This window comes from Lissotriton vulgaris, chromosome 11 (assembly GCF_964263255.1).
Source record: "Lissotriton vulgaris chromosome 11, aLisVul1.2, whole genome shotgun sequence".
Classification (NCBI taxonomy): Eukaryota; Metazoa; Chordata; class Amphibia; order Caudata; family Salamandridae; genus Lissotriton; species Lissotriton vulgaris.
In genome coordinates this window covers 289139091-289156774 of record NC_141699.1, presented here as the reverse complement: position 1 = coordinate 289156774, position 17684 = coordinate 289139091, and positions in this window count along the sequence as shown.

Below are 17684 nucleotides of genomic sequence, written 5' to 3'. Positions count from 1 at the left end.
CATTTAGAGCACAATATGGCAGCAAAACCTACGCTACCTGCAGTGTCAGTAAAAAGCCCAAAATCGTGACTCGAACACATGAGTGCCAGCCATACCATAGACCCAATAAAACTTGCGAAGAATGTCACCCAAAGTCACATGTCCTGCTACTGGGCTGCGGAAAAGCTAGTTGTATGTTTCTTTTCACCTCAACCCAGTCATGGCCTGTGCAATAGAGTGGAAGAATGGAAGGCCCATAGAATTGCTGCATAATGTGAAGTTGATCTGGCATAACAATACGTGTAACTGATGTAGTTACTTTCTGCACCTGGAGGTAGAACTCTAGTGATGACTTAAATGTGTGCACTTTCTCTGGTGGCAAGCTGCATTCACTGAATCAATCTAGATACCCATGAATACCAAGGTTGTGGTTGGGCCAGCTTCTTTATCATGGGCAAACGATACCACAAAGTTATCCATCAGCCTCACAAAGGTAGATAAGGAGTTGGCACAAGTCTCAGAACCCCTGGGATCCAAACATAAGAAATCATCAAAATAATGAATGAACCCCGTCTGAATCAGAGTCCTGTGTGAATACTCACTCCCAAAAGGTGCTGAATCTCTCAAAGTAAGTGAAAGAGACTGCACATTCCATTGGCATGCACTTGTCATAGTTAACCCTGGGTGTAAAACTCAGCTCTGCTTGCGGATTTTGCGGATTTTTGGCAACTCCCCGTTCCAAATAGAACACGGAGTTGCCGGGAAACTCCACACTCTGCAACAGAGCAGAGTTTTTTTTAATGTTTGTGCTCCCAAAATGAGTTTCTGCACACGCAGGACCAACTTACTGGGTGCCTGCGATCGTGACGAGATTTCCCAGCCATTCGCAAGTACCACTAAATTTGCTAGCCGGCTACACGGTATCACAAAAGGGTTGCGATCATGAAGACATCATTTGTGCACGCCATCGGACTTCTGTTTTGTGAAGAACGCGATCCCGAACACACAGACTCTGCAATCTGGAGAAGGTTCTCTCCCGAGCAGCATCAAAACCTTCTCTAAATAAAACTCCTCTAATTGACATTTGGCTGTACTTTTTTGTGCAAGGAGTCCTTTTTCTTTTTTCACTTTTTTTTAAAAGGAGGGAAGTGCCCCATAGTCTCCAACTTCCTGTTCCTTTCCTGCATGCTCCTCCCAGTGCTTTGTCCAGCTCCTTTCCACTTTTCATTTGGATTTGGAGCGAGAATGATCACTCTTTGTGTCTGCTGCATCATATATCATTGGATTTGAGGACTTTTGAATTTGAGATTTCACAAGTAAGTTGGAAAATTGGGGTTGTTTGTTTGATTGGGGCCATGCACCTAGATTTTTTGTATTTTTCATCATTGTTTTTTTATTTATTGTGGCGGGTGATCTGTAGTTTCAGTAGGGGCCTAGTTGTTTTTTTAAAGTAATTTTTCTTCTTTTACAAAGGAAACATATTGTACAGTACACTACATTTTCTCCAACTTTTGAAATCAATTTGCAATATTTATTTAATTTAGTAGCCCAGTAGTCTGCCAATAGGCCTTTCATCTAGTAGGCCCAGTGCTACTCATGGGTGCACGAAACAACTCTTTCTATGGTGTCTGTTGCATTTAAACATCATTTAGGGTATGGATAGCATTGGTTTGAAATGCAAAATGTTTTTTTTGGTATTTCCTTCTTTTTCATGTGTGTTAAATAAAGGCCTTTGTTGTCTATGTGTAATTGTTGTAACTTGTGAATCTCTTTTAACCCTGTGGATTTTCGTGTTTGGCATTGTTGCATTAAAGCTGTGTTGTTTAGCATGCCTCCTTTGCCTGACCAGTGTGTGTGTTTGTAATAGTGGGCCGGCATTTGCCTTGGCTGAGCCTCCCCATCTGGCCAGGGGCCATTTTGTAAAGTCTGTGTCCAACTCCATACAGGCCTGCTTGTGCTCATTGTTTTCCAAGCCTCCTGCTTGTTGTTGTTGTGAGTGACCATGTGGCTGGTGGCCATTTTGTGGTGGTAGTTAGTGAACTTTTGCCAAAGGTCTGCATGTCTGTCCTTTGTTTCTTTTGGCCTATTGCTTCTTGTTGTGGTAGCCTGGCCATGTGGCTGGCGGCCATTTTGTTAAGGCAGCCAGTGTGCGTTTGCCATATGGCTGCATTGTCTGTCTTCCCTTTCTTGTTGTGGCCTGGCCATGGGGCTGTCAGACATTTTGTGAAGACAGCCAGTGTGGTTTTGCCAAAGGCCTGCATTGTCTGTCTTCCCTTTCTTGTTGTTGTGGTCTGGCCATGTGGCTGGTGGCCATTTTGGAAAGGCAGCCATTTTGCTTTTGCCAAAGGCCTGCATTGCCTGCTTTCCCTTTCTTGTTGTTGTGGCCTGGCTATGTGGCTGTCGGCCATTTTGTGAAGTCAGCCAGTGTGCTTTTGCCATAGGCCTACATTGTCTGTCTTCCCTTTCTTGTTGTTGTGGCCTGACCATGTGGCTGTCGGCCATTTTGTGAGGGGCAGCCAGTTTGCTTCTGCATTAGGCCTGCAAGCCTTCTTTGTGGTGGCCAGGCCTACTTGCTGGTTTTTGTTTTGCATGCAATTTTTTCTTCTTTTATCCAGAAAAAACTGCAGCACAGTTCACTACATTTTCTAATAAATTTGCAATATTATTGATTTAAATTGATTCACTATGTGGCCTAGTCTGCTAATGGATTTTCCAACTAATAGGCCCAGGACTACTCATGGGTGCATTAAACAACAGTTTCTGTTGAATGTAAACATCTTTTAGGGCATGGATTGAAATACAAAATATGGGTTTTGGTATTTCACTGTTTTCATGTGTGTTAAATAAATGCTTTGTTGGATGTGTGTGGTACTGTGGTTGTTGTAACTTGCAAACCTTTTTTAGCTCTGTGTATTTTAGTATTTGGCATTGTTGTAATAAAGCTGTGTTGTTTAGCATGGCTCCTTTGTCTAGAAAGTGTGTGAGTGTGTTTGTAATAGTGGGCAGTATTTGCCTTGGCTGAACCTCCCCATCTGGCCAGGGGCCATTTTGTAAAGCATGCGTCCAACTCCATATAGGCCTGCTTGAGTTCATTGTTTTCCAGGCCTCCTGCTTGTTGTTGTTGTGAGTGACCATGTGGCTGGTGGCCATTTTGTGGTGGTAGTTAGTGTGCTTTTGCCATAGGTCTGCATGTCTGTCCTTTGTTCCTTTTGGCCTAATGCTTCTTGTTGTGGTAGCCTGGCCATGTGGCTGGTGGCCATTTTGTGAAAGCAGCCAGTGTGAATTTGCTATATGGCTGCATTGTCTGTCTTCCCTTTCTTGTTGTTGTGGCCTGGCCATGGGGCTGTCAGAAATTTTGTGAAGGCAGGCAGTGTGCGTTTGCAATATCGCTGCATTGTCTGTCTTCCCTTTCTTGTTGTTGTGGCCTGGCTATGTGGCTGTCGGCCATTTTGTGAAGTCAGCCAGTGTGCTTTTGCCATAGATCTGCATTGTCTATCTTCCCTTTCTTGTTGTTGTGGCCTGACCATGTGGCTGTCGGCCATTTTGTGAGGGGCAGCCAGTGTGCTTCTGCATTAGGCCTGCAAGCCTTCTTTGTGGTCGCCAGGCCTATTTGCTGGTTCTTGTTTTGCATGCAATTTTTTCTTCTTTTATCCAGCAAACACTGCAGCAGAGTTCACTACATTTTCTAATAAATTTGCAATATTATTGTTTAAAATTGATTCATTATGTGGCCTAGTCTGCTAATGGATTTTCCAACCAATAGGCCCAGAGCTACTCATGGGTGCATTAAACAACAGTGTCTGTTCAATTTAAACATAATTTACGGCATGGATGGAATTGGATTGAAATACAAAATATGGATTTTGGTATTTCACTTTTTTTCATGTGTTAAATAAATGCCTTTGTTGGATGTGTGTGGCACTGTCGTTGTTGTAACTTGCAAACCTTTTTTAGCCCAGTGGATTTTGGTATTTGGCATTGTTGCATTAAAGCTGTGTTGTTTAGCATGCCTCCTCTGTCTAGCCAGTGTGTGAGTGTGTTTGTAATAGTGGGCAGCATTTGCCTTGGCTGAGCCTCCCCATGTGGCCAGAGGTCATTTATTTTGTAAAGTCTGTGTCCAACTCCATACATAGGTCTGCTTGAGTTCATTGTTTTCCAGGCCTCCTGCTTGTTGTTGTGACTTGTGAGTGGCCATGTGGCTGGTGGCCATTTTGTGGTGACAGTTAGTGTGCTTTACTGCTTTAGCCAATGGCCTGCATGTATTTCCTTTGTTCCTCTTGGCCTATTGCTTCCATATATTGTCAGCCGCTGCTCCCTGAAGGCTGCATCCCACGTGATGCACAATGCCAAACCAGGTCCGATACATTTGTATTTTTGTTGTTGTTCTTTTTCCTATCCTTTTAGAGGGTACTCTACAGTACACCATGAAAGCCCTTGTTGTTATCAAAGTCTCACAAATGGCTACACTGTATTGTTATGTTTTTCTAATAACTGAGGTAATACATTTAATAATATTGAGAACACATACAAGTGTGACCACACACTAAGTTATATATTATATTTGTTTATTTTGTAATTGAACCACAACAATGAATGCCACATTTCACTGATGTTCTTCTTGCTTCTTTGCTTTTAGTTGAACAAAAAAAAGGAAGATACAACTTCACCCATTGTACTGCCAGACAGAAGTCCTGCTGCACACGACCTGACGTCACCTGTGACCACAGACATCTCTTCAACTGCATGCTGCTGACATCTTCAAGATGGCCCCATAGAAAGGTACCAGGTCCAGTACCAAGAAAGTTGCCAGAGAGAAGAAGGCACTGCCACTTACCAAGACCGGTATGTCGCCCAAGACCTTATTTGGGAAACCAAAAATTGCGCCTGCAGCAGCATTGTCCAGTTAGCAAGGTGGGGCAGCACCCCCGCATCAGTGGACCCACCCCACCAACCTAGGCCCAAACACCTGGGTGTCGCAGAGGCAGTCAGTCTAATCATGAGTCCAATGAGTAGTGATGTTGAAATTGACTTATCATTATCGTAAAGTAGTACCCAATCAATGAAGGATACTCAGATAAGTGGGCAATAACAGCTGCAACCACCCCCAATAGTAATTGTTCCTCCCGAAGTAGGGGCAGTTCAGGAGATCGAGCTTCCTGCAGAGGAAGAAGAGCTAGCCACTATTTCATAAGATCCCTTGTCTTCCAGACCCCCAGCAAGGAAAAGAAGGGTTAGTCCATCAACTTATTCTGCAAGACCCCTTCAGGTGATCTAGATGCCACTTGGAAGCCACCTCAGTCTGAGAGTGAGACATGCCATGAGACAAGGCTAGGGAAAAGGAAGGATCCAGAAAGCCTTAGACTTACGGAGATAGATGTAGAAGAGGAGGATGATGGCGAGCCAGCCGTCCTATGGGTTGAGAAGAAGAATAGCAAACCATTGATAATATTAATGCCCTTTTTACACCCTCATTTTACATATTGTTTACATAGGCAATAATAATTCACTTAGACAGCAACGTATGAAAAATATATGATTATTATATTTTTCTTGTTATTTATTTACTTTTTATATCTTTTTTCCATTTTGGACAGAACAATTCTATATTTCTTATTTATATACATCTATATTGATTTGATTCATAGAAAAACACTAGTAATTCATAACAATAGTAATAAATAACATGCAGTGCTCGTTGTGGACAAAAAACAAGACAATATACATCTAAATACAAACAGGTGCTGTACGATATGTTCGGTCGATGGAAAATTTATGAAGGCAAATGCGGTAGAATAGAACACAACGCGTTTCTGCCTGAGGCCTTCATCAGGTGACCGTCATTCGTTTTTTACAGAGACAGGTGTACAACAAATTCTGTGATTAATCTGTAGAGTAGATTCCGATTATAGAGAAGATTCGATAGTTTTTAATATTAGAGAGATTTCAGCAGGAGTTTTGTTGTACTGATATTGTTGAACAAGTGCGTTACGGGAGGTGGCGGGTCAGCAGTCTATGTTCGCAACCTTTTGATGTGATCCACATTCTGACCTTAAATAATGAACAGGTTGAAAGAAGGGTTTTTTATCGTGATAGGTATGTCATCTTTGTTTTTCTTAGCGCTAGAACCATTCCTTTTTTTCCAACATTGCAGAGCGAGCTAATTTTGCTGGGTGATCTCTTCCAGGTTTTAGATTCTTGTGCTTGTGAGCGCTTCTCCGTAACGATGGGGGTCTGCTGGTATGCACTTCCAGACGTGCCGGCCGAGCCAGCCGTCCTAGACATTAGTCCTGCCCCAGTGGAGACTGACATTAACTCATCCCAAATTGTTGTGAGGGATGTGGCACAGATACCACCAACACAGATACCACCAACACCACCTTCAGCTTCCATATTTCATTGGCAGTGACCTACATCCACCACAACCACCTCAGTAAACGTAGGTACTACAAAGAGTCAAACGTCACGCCCACCTACTAGTTCATAGACATTGCAGGTGGCACTCACTTTTTTTAGGTTAGCCAGTAGGAGGTGAACATTGCTTTATGCTCCATTTGTGGATAAGGTGTTAGTCGGGTAAGCTTTGTACAAACTATGGTACCGGAGGCCAAACAACCCATCTGAGAAAATGCCACTTGATCCAGTGGGAGGCGTACCTTAGTGGCCAAAATACTGCACAAGTGTTTGGTGGAGGGGTTGAAGAAGAAGATCCGATCACAGGAGAAGGTGAACCTGTTAGACAAAGCAGCCCTGTCCCCAACAGTGCAGTGGTACCGCCCACATCATCATCAGCAACATTGCAATGACACAAGAGTCAGGCTGAGACACCAAGGGGTCCAAGGCAAGAGAGTACCGCAATGAAAAAACATGCATTGAGCCTAACATCTGGTGTGAAGAGGTCACGTGCATCAGTGGCACCAGAAAAGAAAAAAATCCAGGCTATCATTCGCAGCATGTTTAGGCCGGAGGGACAGTATGAACGCAATCACCCAACGGCACCTTTGTACAATGCAAAGATGGCTAAAATGTTAGTGCTGGACCTCCTCCCTTTTTCTTTTGTGGAAGGGTGGGTTTTCTGGAAATTGTGGCACCAATCTCCCCAAAAAGGAAGGTTCCCAGCTGATCCTATTTTGCCAGAGTTCCTGTTCTAGCACTACATCACGACGTTCTGGAATTGCTTGGACACGCTTTGTAGCAGAGTGCTGTTCACACTATCCACCTGACAACAGACATGTAGACCAGTTGCCAAGCCACTGATTACAGGTGCATCACTGCAAACTGGATCTCTTTTGTGGGGGTTACAGAAAAGATATCTGCAGGTGTTGACACTGCTGAGATTTTTATTGCCGCTCAGAAACATGCAACTGTAGCCATGTTTGCCATGGAGAAACTTATTCTGCTGTAAACATTTCGGAATACTTTGACAGCAAGGTCTTTGAATGGCTGCGACCAAGAGGGCTTAACATTGGTTTTGTTGCCATGCACAATTGAAATAATATAGTTAAGGCCATGGCCGATGGTGGCTATTTCAGGGTACTGTGTTTGGCACACTGCATTACCATCATTCTTCAAAACTTTCTGAAAAAAGAATACAGAGTCAGCAACTTACTGACCACCTGCAGAAGAATCTGCACACATTTCAGCCATTCTTTTAAAGCCCGGAAGCAGCTGAGGCTCATTCAACGTGATAATAGATTGCCAGTTAAAGCACTCGTCCAGGAGGTGCCAACCCATTGGAACTCAACAAATTACATGCTTGAACATCTATTTGAGCAGTACAGACCAATCAATGAACATGTCATGCAAAGAGGGATGCTATCGTGAAAGGCATGATCATAAAGATGGACCAAAGGAGTGTTGCAGGGATTTTGCACATTTACAGAACTTTGCACAGGAAAACAGGGCCTCAGTGAATAGGTGGTGTACCAACCTACCACATCCGTACCCAACATCCCAAACCAACTAGCTATAGTGTCTCATTCATTCTCTGTCTACAGCGAAGCTACCAATGATTAGATAACCCAGAACACGACACCCTATTTTGGGAATCACGGGAACCAGACACTCTTTCACTCACTCACTCATGCATGTCCACAATGCGAGTAATCAGAGACCCGGTATAGTTTAAAATATTTATTTCAACTAACGCGCTCTCTGGTGCAGTACACGAGCCAACACTAGCAGCAAAATGCATAAACACAATATTGTCAGCATTGTTACAATACCATAGAATATGAACGGGATAGTATGTTATAAAAAGCTGTGGAAAAGGACTGAACGACCTAACCACCCTCCCTCTGACAAGAGATAGTTTATTATAAAAAGGAATACATCTGGGCTTATCAGCAGACCCCCATACCTCAGGGCCAAGATGCAATGTTCACATCGCAGGACAAGCACAGCTCTTCTTTCCGGAAAGGTGTCTCTTCAAAATGTGTCAAAAACAGGTTGCGGTTACAACATTAAAGTACACGATTTCCAGGAGTGCAGCTGTGTGTAGCATGTTATGTCTAGGTGCGAGGGACTGATCAAAACAAAATAACAAGGGACATTGTTGTTTAACCTTGAGCATTGTGTGCAGACTAAACCTCAGAGCGCAGCAAAGAACTTGCAAGATAGACAGTTCTGATGTGAAAGGGGCACAAACAGAGTCTAGGGAAATATATGCATGCATTGTCGTGCCAAAAGCAGCCTCATGACAGCGAAGCTCATGCTAACTTAGCAAAAGTTGACAATGGGCCTATAAGCCTTACTACAGTGGCCTAGTTAAATGCCTGAGAGAGATGCTACTTCCTTTTGAGGTCTTCACATGTGAAGTCAGCAAGGAGGACTGCACTATGGGACAAGGTATCCCACTGTTGTACATGCCACAGGAACAGCTGAAGGGGGTGTCTGCAATGTATGCAGGTGTTGAGGGAAAAAAGAAGCCTATGAGTTGGTGGAGAGCTTAATCCTACAAGGGTGCAAAGAGTCATTGTGTCATCCAACCGTTATATTTGTGGCACAATTCTTTATCCACAGTACAAACCATTACTGCACAGCACACTTTCATTCCTTTTTTCAGACGGGGATGTTGCCAGCTACAATACTTGGATAGCTGTGCAAGCCAGTCTGTTAGAAAAAGAACGGCCGGAAATTAGAGGCCTGCTCCTCCTCCAGGACACAAAGTACTGCAGGCCAGCCTTCAAGTTCAACTTCAGAGCCTGAGAGCAGTGCAGTTGGCTCACAGCAGCCAAAACCACCAACAACACCAAGAACAACATCAACAACAATAACAACAACAACATGAAACATCAGCCCCAAAATCGGCACAGGAATGGTTTCTACAGGCAGAGCTTAAGTCCAGTGCTTAGGCAAAGGTAAAAGAGGCTGAGTAAAGTGGAGCACCCATGAGCATTGAGCAGATGGTCCAGGTCTATCTGGATAACCCAACAGAGGTCTTCTTTGATCAAAATCCATTGCTGTATTGGTATGGGAAAAGGCGCCACTGGCCAGTGCTCAGCAGGCTGGCGATAAACTATCTGGCTTGACCTGTTGCAAGTGTCTCTGCTGAACGTGTGTTGAGTGCTGCTGGGGCCAGTCTGACAGTGAGAAGGACTCTAGCACCAAAACATGTAGAGGTTAACCATGATCAAAATGAATCAGCACTTTATACCACCGGATTATACCATACCTGAAGTAGCACAGTACCAAGATGATCACGGCGACTCAGGTCATGGAAGTAGTGTGTTAGGTGATCTACTTCTGAGCAAACCACTAGAGTTTGAGGAAGAGCTCTACTTCCCTGACAACTAGCCTCTTTAATTTTCCAGTTACTTACTTTCTTTCTTTGGTGCCCCAAAAATAAACAAAAAAAGATATAGCTAAGGAACATTATTTACTTTAAGATTTGTGTTTGTCACTGCCTTTCTGGTTCACAAATCCATCCCCACCGTCATACTCTTTTTATTGCCCGATCAGAGTTGTAACTGTGTGCAGTCAATGAAGACGTAAAGTCCACTCCTGATTTGCCCAAAAGACATTTCCCTTAAGCCACACACTGAATGGAGAAGTCAAACAAATGTATGCCTGCCTCCAACCCAGGGCCCTGACTATCTATCTATCCTTTCCTAACCTAGAGTACTGCCCCGGAAGAACAGGTAAATGATGGCATGCATTGCACGATGAGTGATTTTTGTTTGTTGTGAATATCTACTCTACAAAGTGACTCAAGTCAATCTTTCCCTTGTTGTTGTTTAATAGCAGTATTATACTACTACAGGCCGATCCATTGCATTTTGAATTGGGAGTTGCGAGTCTGGAGGACTCACTCAGAAGTCGGACACTGTTAGTAAGGACTCAGAGTTGGACACCATGACCATACTCGCAGTCAGAGTCAGGTCAGGAGGATCAGAGATGATTGATGAAATAACTCAGGGCGTGAGCGTGACTACTTAGAGAAATGCCACCAGAAGTAGATGGAATTTTTCAAATTCATTGAAACTAACCGTTTTGGATGATTGATGATGACTTTGAAGTGGCCTAAAGGTATACCACAAGACAGACTTGACCTACATGTCTGTGTAGTGGCGGTGGGCGGTGAGTGTGGTGTTACAGACAGCATTGATTTTTTACTTCATTTAGAAAATGCTATGTTGCTGCGTGTATACTATGTATGTGTGCTCAGTGCTGTCTGGCTCAAATCCAAAGCTAAGTGGAGTTTGGGTGGGGGTGGCCTGTTGTTGGAGGTAACTGCCGGAATCAGAGTCTGATTTAGCCATGCTGCCTATGAAAGGCTTTGTGTTGCACTACTTATGCAGTTTAACTTTTTGTTTTTTCCTTGATTTTTCAATATCCTTTTTTTCCATCTACAGGCCCTTGCCTTTACCCTGCGCCATACTGGAAAAACAACTCACACTTACTATATTAAACTGCATCCGCCAGACACCCAAGATACACGTGCTGACAATCCAATAGGAATGCGGAGATGCAACTCCCAATTTATACAGTATCTTTTTTTCTCTTCAATCATTACGACTGTGTGTGTTGTTTACTTTTGCTTATTTTACTACTACAGATAATGTAATTGTATTTGCTATCTTTCTAAGCCTGGTACAACAGAACATAAAAATAATGTATATAACTTGGGTGTCATCATCATGCATGCATTTCCTTTTCCTCACATAACAGATTTATGATGGTCGGCTGCCAAGATGAGTGTTGCCCATGTATAGTATTTGTCACTGTAAAACCTTTCCCTCAAATCCCCCTTCCCAACCGTTCATCAAACCCCTAACCCTCTCCCCCCAGGCTGTGTGATTTATTGAGGTGTGAATTAACTATTTTTACACCATTAATTGATCACACACTTGGTGGGGTGGATGTGGTGAAAGCAACACAACAATTCAGCGCAGGGTGATGAGGATCTTATTCTTAACTAAGCTCATATAGACTACACCAGCAGTATATATTATACAATATCCACCCCAGCACAGTGTATGATATTTTTTTCAGAGGAGCATCGCATTGCCAGCATCATCATTCAAGCACTGTATAAAATTTGCGTCTAAGCCAGTTAAGCTTGTCCACTTCGTACAGTTCGTAGTAGCTCAACATTGTTCTAATTATTCAATTTTTCTTTGCTTATTATACTCTCATCTTGTGTTTGAGATTGAGTCTGTTCTAGTAGGCTAGTCTCTGGTGACTGTCCTCAAGCTGGCTTATAATAACACCATTAACCTAGCTTTTTTTTATTTCAGTTTGGTAACTTCCCTTTCGATGAAAAATCCCCACTCTCCGAGTCCTTATCCTGCAGTTCTAGTTCGCCTAGGAGGGAGTGGGACCTCGCTTCAGTTCTGATAAGTTTGCCTGAAATATCACAAGAAGCACTAGCAATACATGCTGCTACTACTGCCACCCCCAATATGGTTCCTTGGGAAATCATAGAGCCCTTGCTTCATCTAATCAAGTAAGAGAAGTGAACTGTGGTTGAATGATCATTGTTGAACGACAATCATTCTATACAATGGTAATTCAACCCACCCCCTCAGAGTCCTTAGGGGTTAATAATATATATATTAGCAGAGTAGAATGCAGAGACTAGGAGGAGAGAGTAGTAGGACAAGGGAGGTTACCACATCACTATTGTGTTTACACTATCAGCAGATTTTTAAAACTGGCTGTTGCGAAGGCACCACTGAGAAGTAAAACAAACAATCAATATCCCCACCACATTTTTTAAAAATCATTCAAATTGTAAAAGTATGAAATGTTTATTATTCCCTGAACAAAATACCAAACCCAAAACTGGCCCACCCCCAATGTCTAAGTAGTGTCCATGAAATGTCCATAATAAAGAAAAATCCAACAATCCTCCAACTCCGACTCACCCAAAAATAGATATAGAAAGGGTCTGAAGAGAGCACTAACTGCGGGTTAGGAGCTTCTGGAGGTGCCTCTCCACCGATTCCTGCCTGGGTTCAATATCTGCCAGCCTTCGCATGATGGAGTGCTCAAACTGGCCGAAATAAGGGGAAGCAGCAGTGCTGGTTGAATGGTGGCCGCGCCGGTGGGCAACCATTGGACTGCAGAAACCATGTGGTGGGGTGGTTGTTGGGGCCTGGCTGGGGCCAGGGGCATCTACAGCAGCTTCTGCCTCTGCTGCGCAATCACGTGGAACACTCCAGTTGTTTCCTCTTGATGTCGTAATGTCCCAACTCCCTCAAGAACTAGTCAACGTAGCAAGGATGGAAGGCTCTTGCTAGGCTAACTCGTCCACAAGGGAAAGGGGAAGTAGAGAGAGAAACAAGCAAACAAAACAATGGTCTTCAGATGTCGTTTCTCTTGGAAGTGTTCAGGGCCGGTTGCGTGTCCGCACGTGCTCCTGTATTTATATCACACAACAATTAATTTGAGTCTCTGAGGAGTGACTCAGTTGTCACAAGTATTCATTTGTTAATACATACACATTATACTGACCATTTGAGAGGTCGGACCTTGTTTACACTTCGCTGGATCAAGAGTTATGCAGTCTGATTTTGCCTCGGACTAACTCCTTTAAACATTAAGAAGAATACTTAAAAGTCTGTTCTTCTACTGATCTGATGCAAATGTTTAACAGATTAGTGAAGTTAGTTGTTAATGAAATTGCTTAACACTCATGCACATACCTGAAAACCCAGGATGATGGCTGATAATGGGGTTATGAAAAATAAAAATAAATAAAACAAAAAGGCACCAGCAACCTAGAATGACTTCAAGTATGCTATATGGTCAGAGCACAACTGCAAACAGTGGTAAATTTACACCGTGAGTGATACAACATGTTACACAGTAAACCTGTCTGTGCAATAGGTTGAAAAAAAATTGTCCCAACATAAACATAATTTAAGTATCCAGAAAAATTCTTTACAATGCGATGTTCTTAAAGTCTTTACAAGTACTGTGGAATTGTCCAAGGCTTGTTTACTACAAACTCTTTACCACACGTATTCAGAATCTGTTATTATTGCTAATAAACAGTGCAAAACCTTTGTCCGATTGCCAAACAACAGTGTGAGTCTTACTGTCCTTCTTCTTTGTCCTTTAGGTATGACCGCGTTTCCTGTGAGGCGTTTCCTGGAAGGCGGGGATTCCTGATGGCTTCCGACGATCTCCTGGAGATGGCCGCCGGTAACCAAAGGGGCCGAGGAGAAGGCCAAGGGGAGCAGGTAATAGGGAACTGGAGCAGGAGGAAGGAGCAGGAGCGAGGGGGAAGATCAGGGACTGGGTAACAGGAACAGGAGTTGAAGCTGGAGCAGGACTGGAGCGCTCGTCATGACGAAAAGCAAAGAGACGAAGCAGAGTCACGTTTGCGAGCGCTCCCTAAATAGGCTCCCACAAGCTACGGTTTATTATTTACATACAGCGCACGCGGAGCCCATCCCGCTACTGCTATGCGTGACGTGCTGTTCTAACAAGCATTGTTAGTGGCAAGGAAAATCATAAACTGCCATTGTGATTGTTTACATAGCAAGCAAAAAATATAAACTGCCATTGTGATTGTATACATAGCAAGCATTGGTACTGACAAAAGAATAGGCACACTACCATTAAGACTGCATATATACTGCATCAACAGAGTGAACCAATGGCTGCATGTGTACCCTTAACAGTGTCATCCTCCTCAGCCACCAGCACTGGTACTCAGTCCTGTTAGCCTCCATTTTCCAACGCCGGGTCCGGGCTGCAGCAGGAGTAGCTACATTTCAAGAAAGAAAAAAGTCAAATTCCAAGCAATGCTCTGAACAAAATACATAGAAAATTATGCAATGGGTAAGGCGGGAGGTGATTGATTATATGTGGGTAGTAAGGATACATACTGTTGCACTTGAAAACTACTGTGAGTCCAGGGACGGGTCTGGAATACCACCTCCTCAACCCTTTGAATAGAAAACCTTGAAAAACCATTCCAGACAAGTAAAGGTTCAAGTTCAAGTTCAGGAATTTGTATGGCGCACTACTCACCCAGAGGGTCTCAAGGCGCTTGGGGTAGGGGGTGAGTTATTTATCGAATAGACAGGTTCCTGAAGTAAATGTGGTTCTGGGTGAGGCGGAGGTGTGTGGGGAGAGAATTCCAGGTTTTGGCCGCTAAATAGGAGAAGGATCTTCCACCCATGGTGGATCTTTGAATGCGTGGGACTGCAGCGAGGGCTTGATTGGAGGATCTTAGTTGGCGGGTCGGTGAGTAGAAGGACAGTCGTGTGTTGAGGCATTCAGGCCCTAGATTGTAGAGGGCCTTGTGAGCGTGGGTGAGGAGACGGAACGTTATTCTCTTGTTGACGGGAAGCCAGTGGAGGTCTTTCAGGTGACCGGTAATGTGAGCTTGGTGTGGGACGTCCAATATGAGTCTGGCTGATGCGTTTTGGATGCGTTGGAGTTTTTTCTGTAATTTGGCTGTGGTTCCGGCGTAGAGGGTGTTTCCATAGTCCAGTCGGCTAGTGACCAGAGCGTGGGTGACAGTCTTTCTTGTTTCGGTGGGGATCCACCGAAAGATTTTTTTGAGCATACGAAGTACGTTAAAGCAAGAGGATGAGACGGCGTTGATCTGTCTGGACATCGAGAGGGAGGAGTCTAGGATGAAGCCCAGGTTACGTGCGTGATCTGTGGGTATGGGTGCCGTGCCCAGGGCCGATGGCCACCATGAGTCATCCCAGGCAGAGGGGGATGATCCTAGGATGAGGACTTCCGTTTTGTCTGAGTTAAGTTTTAGACGGCTGTTTTTCATCCATTCGGCTACTTCTTTCATGCCTTCATGGAGGTTGGTTTTGGCGGTGTTAGGGTCTTTGGTGAGGGAAAGGATCAGTTGTGTGTCGTCAGCGTAGGAGATGTAGTGGTGACGAACACCACTACAGTGGAGCACCATAGTTCCTTATTCTCCTTCCCAAGGATTTTTACATTCATCATTGTATCGTTTGTCGAGTATTTGATTTTTTTATTCTTCACCCTTGGATTTTCTACTCACCACCATTTAAGTTTTTATATTGTCTCAATCCACTATTCACCATTGAAACTACCCATCCATCCATATAGCCATCCATCCAAAAGTTCCAAACATGGCTCTCTGTCTCACTCTAGTCTCACAATCTCACGTACCAGCCTTTCAGCAACATATATTTTTCATTTGACATTTCCCCACTCATGTGTCCTTAAGTTTATTTCAATCAAAAGAAACCACCACAGGATTCCAATCACCCACCCAAGCAGGCATCCTTTCACATATATGCTTTCACCCACCCATGCATCCTAACTATCAGCCACCTATAGTACTATTTATGCAAACAGCACTTTCACCCACGCATCCTTGTTTTCAGTCATATATAATACATTTCATCCAACCTTTGCCCTTTCATTCTTCCCTTTTCCAACAACCCTTAGTTAAAGGTCTTGTTCATGAACCGTTTTCTGCTGAGTTGAAGATAGGAGAGGCCATTAGTTACTCAGCTCAACTTCAACTCCTGCTGTGTTCACATGTTGTTCACAAGTCAACAAGACTACACCTTTACAGTGAGCTTATAATTATAATTATGAATAATAAGAAAGCAATATGACTTATCACCGCCCGCCAGTGTGTCTGGCTCACCGCCTGCTGCTGCCACATCTGCAGACTGGCTGGCGCCACCTGCACTGGCCCCGGCACTGGTGGTCAGTGCGGCTAGAAAAATAAGATTATGTATTTCTTAGATGCCAGATACACCTCCCCCTATTAATTGTTTTATAGCAAAATTAAAAAAAAACACCACACACATCATTCACTTCAAATTGGATACATTACAGACATTATCTTCCATAAAAAATATCAGGTTAGACATTTTGTTGGTGGAAAGTTTTAAAAAAGCCTGAAGTCAAGAGAAGAGACAAGCTGTTAGGGAGTGGCTGGAGCTATTGATTGATGAATCTGATATTCTGAGAAACAAATAGCATATGGCCTTGGTTGGCAAATGCAATAGGGCGGTCCTCCTCGTACTTTCTCCCAGACATGGTGCATAGTCATCAGTTCACCAACTGCTGCTAATACTACTAGGCCTAGCTAATAAGAAGACACAATGTCGGGGTGTCCAATGTGACTATTGCCACTCTCTTGGTTTAGTGATGAAGCCTTCTCATCTATTACATGCATAGAATACTTTACTTGGGCAATGGGCGTGCAATCTGCATGACAGAGGAGTAGTACTACTGTGTGACCAATGGGTACTCTGAGTCTTAGAGTACCACCACTAGGCAGTCCACAAAAGGGTAGAGGGAAAGCTGACTGAAAAAAGCAGAAGAAGGAAGCAACAGACAGACCAGTAACTAGACACAGTTCAACGTAAAGGAGAGAAACTTGAAATATAGAAAATAAGTAAATAGGATAATGCAGGGATAAGAAGTTAGAAAGGGATACATCGAAGAGGAATTTGAAAAATAATATAAAACGGATGGACGTCACATTATTCAAAAAGGAGCAGAAAAATGAGGGGAATAAATATATTAATGTTAACACCAGGAGGACTTATTGGCGCCATCAGAGCCATCAACTGAGGAACTTTGGGAGGCACCTCCAGCTCCAGGACCCTCACCCGCCTCAGCCCTCTTCTTGTCCCAAGATACTGATGTAAACATAAAGACAAAAAAAGATTTGTGGCAATAAATATTATGTCCCCAAAATATATTTGACAGGCAAAGGCAATCACAATAACATTGAAATTTTCAAAATCAAATCAACTAGTAGTAGTATATCGTGGAGAGTCTTTTCCTAGTCAAAATTTCCAAACCCTACCTACCTAGTCCACTCCTATTCCAAATATAGTAAACTGCATTTTGGAATTACTAATAATAAATTGCAACAAATCATGATGCTTGCTTCTTCTCGAATCTCATTCGTAATCTCTCAATCTCAAGTCAACCCCCTTTGACAGGCCAATGCACTAATCACTAAGGGACTAATTATAATGATTACAATGATGTCGGGTGGACGCCATTGCGGTTCTGGAACCGCCCGACCGTAGTCTATTACGGATCCATGTGATCGCCCATAGGCCATATGGCGGTCGCAAACCTCCATTTGTCAATGGAAGCTTGTGTGGCAGATGAAAAAGGCCTGTTGCATCCTCACCCAGTGCTGCTGGTGCTCCCAAATCCCGTATCCAGACCCAGGCCTGTCGCCTACTGCCAGGGTAGAGGGGAGGTGGTGTTGGATATAAAAATCCAGT